The sequence below is a fragment of the Elephantulus edwardii genome, unplaced genomic scaffold, assembly GCF_000299155.1.
Source record: "Elephantulus edwardii isolate Elephantulus edwardi_28Jun2011 unplaced genomic scaffold, EleEdw1.0 scaffold00221, whole genome shotgun sequence".
NCBI lineage: Eukaryota > Metazoa > Chordata > Mammalia > Macroscelidea > Macroscelididae > Elephantulus > Elephantulus edwardii.
In genome coordinates this window covers 2,934,169-2,941,602 of record NW_006399971.1, presented here as the reverse complement: position 1 = coordinate 2,941,602, position 7,434 = coordinate 2,934,169, and the positions used below count along the sequence as shown (strand labels likewise).

Sequence of the window (7,434 nt, the reverse complement as noted above, 5' to 3'; positions counted from 1 at the left end):
TGGAATTCCAAAATCTCTGTAGATGTTCATTGAAATGAAAAATAAATAAATTAAAATTTTTTTTTAAAAAATCTGTCCCAGCATTCAGCACTCTGCTCCCAGGAGCACCTCGCTTAGATCTTTCAGGAAAGGCCTATATTCAGAATGGACAAAGAAGTGAAACTTGAAATACCTGCCTTGAATTATTAAAAAGAGACACTTTTGGGATTTTGAGCTCTCTCTACCCTAAGTGATCCCTGCTCAATGGCCAACTTCATGCTTCGTTTTTGGTACCAGCAAGAGCCTTAAGTGGGATTGTTGCCTTTAGACAAGTGGAAAGGCACTACCTTTTTGATTAGCAGCACAATTCCCCATTGCTACAGTCACTGTATCAATCCACTTGGTTGATGGTCTGCCTTCCTCTCCTTTGCTGCCCCTCCCCCTTTCTAAACATGACATCCCTCTCCAAGGACTATGACCTCTTTTAACAACATGCCCAAAGTGTGAGCCGAAACGTCATCATCTTTGGCTCCAAAGAGCACCCTGGATGCACCTTCTCCAAGATAAAGCTCTTTATTCCTTTGGCAGTCCAGGAGATATTCAGCACTCATCTCCCCTACCACAGTTCACAGTCACCAATTTTTATTGTGTCATCCTTATTCATTGCCCAGCTCTCAGATGCATAGCAAGTGACTGAAAAAGACCATGGCCTGAATCAGACACACCTTAGTCTTCATACTGACATAATTTCTCTTCAATAATTTGGAGAGGGTCCTACTACAAACTTACCCAGTGCAATACTAGAAGCTATGTCATAGAAATATCAAATACCAGCAAGCCATTCATACTGGACAGTTTAAAGGAAAGCTTCCAGATTGAGATGGACTAGGAAAGAAGACCTGGAAATTTCCTTTGGGGAAAAAATGGCTAGTTAAATCCTCATAAATAGTAGTAGAACCATCAGAACTTCTCCCAGAGATCCTCCTAAGTCTAGCAAAAAGGAAAGGCATATAGAAGGATTGAGAATATACGTGAGTTAAATGATCATACTTTGCTAAAAACAAAAGCTGCCATAAATTGATTATAACTTGTAATGATCCTTGTATGTCAGAGTACAACTGAGCACAAGAGGATTATTAAGGAGTAGATCATCAGGCCTTTCTTCTGATGCACGTCTATGTGGACTTAAATCTCTAAGATTCTTATTAGCAAAGACGTACATAAATTATTTACACCCTCCAAGGACTCCTAATTAGCTCCAGTTGTTGTTATATGCCGTCGAGTTGCCTGTGACCCATAGCGACCCTATGTACTCTCTGAACCCAATCCTGTCCTAAGCCAGTCTCACTAATTCTGACACACTCACCCCCATTGTCCCAGTTACTGTTATCAATCCATCTCACCTGATGTCTTCCTCTCTTGTGCTATCCTTCCATCCTTCTGAAAATGATGTCCATTTCCAAGGACTGGTCTCTCCTGGCCATGTGACCAAAGAATGTGAGACAGATCTTCAAAATCTTAGCCTCCAAGGAGAAACTTGGTTTTACCCTCTCCAAGACAGACTTATTTGTTTTTTTGGCAGTTATGGTTTATTCAAGACTTCTCCAGTGCCACAATTCAAAGGCATCGATTCTTTTTCTACCATTCTTAGTCATTTTCAAGCTTTCTGATGCATAGCAAAAAATTGTGAAGACTATGGTCTGAATTAGATGCATCTTAGTCGCTAGACTGACATTGTTGCCTTTCAGTACTCTCAAGAGGTACCTAACAGCAGATTTTCCCAATGTAATTATTCTTTTGATTTCCTGACTACTAGTGCTAAGTGTGTTGATTGTGGAGCCAAACAAGTTGTAAATATTAACAACCTCAATCTCTTCTCCATCCATCATGGTGCTGCCTACTGGCCCAGTGGTGAGAATCCTTGTCTTCTTAATGTTGAGCTTCAATCTATATTGAAGACTACAGTCCTTGATCTTCTGCAGCAAGCGCTTCAGATCCACTTCAGTTTTAGCAAACAAGGTTGTGTCATCTGCATAACATAGGTTGTGATTGAGTCTTTCCTCCAATCCTGATGCCACATTCCTCCTCATAAAGCCCTGCTTCCTGTATGAGCTGTGCTCAAATGATTATATTTTGGTCTGAGAGCAGAAGCTTTACATAAAATTATCAACCAGTATCATGTTAAGATGTTTGGTATTTAGAAGGTTTAGATAGCACAATTCAGGAACTAAAAGGCAAAGTGTTGCCGTCATCACCACCCACCTTGGTCTTGGCTAAAGAGTCTGCAGAAATTCCCCAACTTGGGTGTGGACCTGCCGCTCTCCACTCATTCCTGAAGTTCCACAGCCAATGCTCGGTACAAGATCAGAGTTCTGTGGGTCCCACACAGACTGTGGCACTCTGCCAGCCAAAGAGGTCTTCCTGGGTATGGTAACACTAGAGGTGCATCAGTGATAGCTACTGACCTTGGGCCAGATATGGACTTCATATTGTGAGCTTAGTTTTTTCTAACCAGATCAAACAAGATGTTAAAGAACCACATTGTTCTTTAAATAATGGCTAAATATGCCCACTTCTTGACTGTAGATAGATACCATGACTTGTCTGTCAAGTGAGCTCTGGTGGCCTAGTGGTGTGGAATTTCACTGTAAACAACAGGGCATGTAATTTGGATCCATCAGATGCTCCTTGAGAGAAAGATAGGCAATCTCTTCCCATGCAATTTGCAGCCTCTGAAAATCCACTACAGGGTTCACTTTGAGTTAGTTCTGACTTGACAGTACATTGTTGTTATGTGCCGTAAAGTCATAGATGACTCATAGCGACCCTATGAAAGAAAGACCTGAATATTTGTATAACTTTTATCGTTTCTCTAAATTCATAGAGTGTGTGGAGGCAAGCTTTGAATCCACCAGCTGCTCTGTGGGAGAAGGATGGGCAATCTCCTCCTGTGCAATTAACTGCCTCTGAAAACCTGTTGGAGGATCAGTTACAGGTTGGTTCCAACACAACAGCACACAACACGTTATCATATATTTATCAGTTCCTAAAAGTATGTGTCAGCTTGCCTGGATCGTGGATTGACAGTTACATAATGATGCAATTTAGTGATTATGTAATTACCTCATCATCCTCATGACCAATCAGATGTAAGGGGATTAAAAAGGGATGCAGAACCATTACTCAGATCCTAGCCCTGGAGTTTCCCTAGAATATGGCCTGCAACATCTTTTGTTTTCTTCCTCCTGCCCACTCTGACACTATCAGCTTTTTATAACCAGATATTATCAGCTTCTTGCACTTTCTACTATTTTTATTTTTTTACAGAAAAATGGATTTACATTCATTCATTGTTGCATATTTTCCTCCATACCCTCACCTCCAGTTCACTTTTTTCCTTAAAAATTTCATTCATTGTTGCAGAATTCCACCCCCCTCCTTGGTCTACTTTGCTATGCACCTCTTATTCTGGACTATTGTCATGCAAATAATGCCTAATCATATATTTCTTTTAAACAATTATTTCCTTCATCTGTTCCAATGCAGTGTTCATTATTTACCCATTCTTAGTTTCTCATCAGCCCTCAATGTCAGTCCCGTTTTACAACAGTGGCATCATGCAGTATTTGTCCTTTTGTGACTGAGATATTTCAATCAGCAAAATGTCCTCCAGGATCACCCATTTTATATAATATTTTATTAGTTCCTTATTTTTTCAGTGCTGTGTAGTATTCCATTATGTGAACATACAACAGCTTCTTTATCCATTCATTTGTTGATGGGCACTTAAGGGTTACTTCTATCTCTTTTCTATTGTGAACAATGCTGCAATAAACATGGTTGTGCATATATCTGTTTGGATGGCAGTTCTGGTTTCTTTAGGGTATATTCCCAGTAGCGGAATTGCTGGGTCAAATGATATTTCTATTTCCAATTTTTTTGAGAAAGCACCATACTGCCTTCCAGAGTGGTTGCACCATTTTACACTCTCACCAACAGTGAACAAAGGTTCCAATTTCTCCACATCCTCGCTAGCATTTGTTGTTTGCTGCTCTCCTGAACTTTGTTATTGTTACTGGGGTGAGATGGTATCTCACTGTTATTTTTATTTACATCTATTCTAGAGGTAGGGACTTTTAATATTTCTTCATGTATTTGTTCATTATCTGAATGTCTTCTTTGATGAAGTGTCTCTTCATATCCTGTGCCCATTTTGTGATTGGGTTGTTTATCATTATCTTGATGAGTTGCTGAAGTATTCTATAAATTCTAGATATAAGTCCCTTATCAGACATGATTACCAATTTTTTTTTTCCAATCTGTGGCTTTCTTTTTCACCTTGTTGGAGAAGTTTTTGAATGTGCACAGGGATTTGATTCTTAGAAGATCCCATTTATTTATTTTATTCTCTCCTGGTTGTAAGTTTTTCAGGATGCTTGGAAGACTGTTCATGTTGTGGATTAGGACTTCTAGAGTTCTTTCAAGCTTTACTCTAATGAAGTTTATGGTCTTTGGTTTTAGGCCTAGGTCCTTGGTCCACTTTAAGTTGGTTTTTGTGTATGGTGTGAGGTATGGGTCTTGCCTGAGTTTTCTGCAGATAAGTTTTCCAATTTTGTCAACACCATTTGTTAAAGAGGCTTTTGTTTCCCCATTTAACTGATCTCACTTCTTTGTAAAAAATTTGTTGATCATAGGTAATTGCGCTGATTTCCGGGTTCTCAAATCTATTCCATTGATCTATGTGTCTGTCACTGTACCACACTATCCTGACCACCATGGCAATGTAGTAGGATTTGACATCAGGGAGTGAGATGCTTCCTACCTTGTTTCTCTTTTTCAAGAGTTCTTTGCTTATTTGGGGGCTCTTTCTAAGAAGAGAGAATCAAGCAGAGAAAGAGGACCCTCAGTATCACCTAAAAAAGAAGAGCTGGGAGCACAGCATATCCTTTGCATCCTAGATCCCTGAGCTAAAAACTTTCTGGATTCAGGGGAAGATGAATGTCAAGTTGCTTGGAGATTGTCAAGGAACACTAAGTCCACAGACGGTGAAAGGAGACAAGGACTTTCCACCCAGAATTGACAGCCTCCTAAAAGGGAGTCTTCATAGCATAGTACACAGAAAGTTGTGCTGCTAAGCCAAAGGCCATGATTCTGTGGAGGTTCAGATCCACCAACAGGTCTGTGAGAGAAAAATGGACAATCTCCTCCTGAGTGATTTACAGCCTAAGAGTCGGTTTCAACAAGATAGGAATGAAGCAATCAAGGTGGGGGGGGGGGACGGGTAAAGAGAGATTCCTTAATATTAGAATCACATTCTGTTAAAGCTGTCTACTTAGGATATTTCTGTTATAGGCAGACTAGACTACTAAGCTGCTCATCATGGTGCTGTGAATCACTGAGGAGGGGGCTCCATCTGGACTCTGACTTGGTTTCTGCTCTTCAGGCTGAGGGTCCAGACTCCTAGTGTCTTGGCGGTAGCAAAAACCTAGTGACATCATCCTGCTATCACCTCACTTTCAGAGGGTGGGGTCACTTTAGGGTAGAACAGGCTGATTTTCATACTCCAGCTGTAATGATTTGCCAGAGGACTTTGCAAGTTCCTCCCTCCATTTGCTCTGTTAACTTTCTTTGAGACCTTGCTGGCTTCCAGATGACCTGTCTCTCTGTCCTGGCCTCCTTCCTATGTCACCTGAAATTGACCAGCTCTCTATGATCCGTTTGAGAGGCATGACAGTACAGAGGAATATGGCATGGGGATCGGAGGGAGACTCATCAATAACCTGTATTATATAGGTGATACAACCTTGCTTGCTGAAAATCAGGAGAACTTGGAAGTTCCTGTTGCAGAAGATCAAATACAGCCTTTAATATAGATTACATCTCAATGTTAAGAAAACAAAGATTCTTACCATTGGACCATGGACCATTAGATAACATCATGATAGACAGAAAAGATTAGAACTGTCAACAACTTCATCTTACTTGGAAACAGAATTAACCTTGATGCCAGCAGTTAGAAAATCAGGAGATGTGTTGCACTGTGAAAATGTGCGGTTAGGGATCTCTTCAAATTATTGAGGAGTAATGATGTCAGTTTGAGGACTAAGGTGTGTCTGATTCAGGTCATGGTATTTTTTTTTTACATAAAACTAAGTAAAACATTTTATTAGCACAATAATTCAAACTTCTAAATTAAATTTTTATTTAATATTTTAATATGGTAGTGTCTAAAAAGAAAAGTTAAAGAAATTGAAATACATTTCAATCAATATGCAGGCACATTTTATTTTTCAAGAGCCAAATGTCAGTTTTATTTGGAACTTTTCAAGTACAAAAAAAAAATAAGGCATGAAATGCTTGTTAAGTACACATACATATATAGGCCGTTTTAAAAAAAGCTACAAACCACTAAATTGTGTTGAGAATATTACTAAGGCACTTTGAATTCAAATATCCCATGAGTTACTTGGACTCTTAACATCTATTATATTTAGATGTTCATAGTCTTTTACTATGAAAAAATTTTTAATAAGATGATTCAACATTACCTTTTTTCCCCCTTCTAGAAAACAAGAATTTTAAGCAAGTATGAAATACATCCTAATGAAAATCTTGTGATATGCTAAGTTTCAAAGGTATTTATAACATAGTTAAAAAATCTGCACCTGGATGTTTTCATCTTTAAACATACTGTGTTTCAATCACATCAATTACTAAAAACCAAACCAGTCCAGAAGGTTATACAATTTGGTAAAGGCTTAGATATTACCAACTAGGTCATCATATAAAAAAAATTAAGCATTTTTATAAAACTATTCAAAGGTTAGAGTTTCAGACATGTATTTCAAAATATATCCCTAAAATTTTAACTTTTGTCTATTATTTTTTTAAAAGGGACTCATCTTAAGATATAAGTGAACCACATAGTTATAATATGAAATTATGGATTTTAAATGGCACTAATACTTCTGTCTTTGGTATAATGCACTATAAATTTAACAATTAGTTGGCAAAAGGGAGAACAACCTAGAGTCATTTTAAGTAACTTAAAAATTTGTAACAGTCATTATTTCATTATCTAAGCAATATTGCCTACTTGGGCATATGTACTGACCTTATATTTGGAAATAATTTTCCATAAATGGTGGTTATTGTGTCCATTCATGAGCTAGAGAACAAGTAAATAATACAGCAAATAAAAAACAGTAAAAAAAATCAAGGCACACACCCAATTTTTTTTAATAACTTCCACTTGAAATGATCTTCTTATATGATGTTCTAGAATGACTGTTCTATATGTAACTAGAGTTTTTTCCATCCTTTTCCCTCTTGCTACCAGTAGGAACAAAATAAGATTGGTTCTGGAATATTTCAGAGGATGCTTTCTTTATAGAATAAGCAATTATTTCTTCTAAAAGTTTTCTCTTTTCTTCAAGCTTCATTCTCTCTTCTTGG

At 38.0% G+C, this 7,434-nt stretch overlaps 1 pseudogene; it reads right to left on the bottom strand.

The window, feature by feature from the left end:
• Positions 1-7,434, bottom strand: part of LOC102860318 — a 10,865-nt pseudogene that overhangs the window by 1,049 nt on the left and 2,382 nt on the right.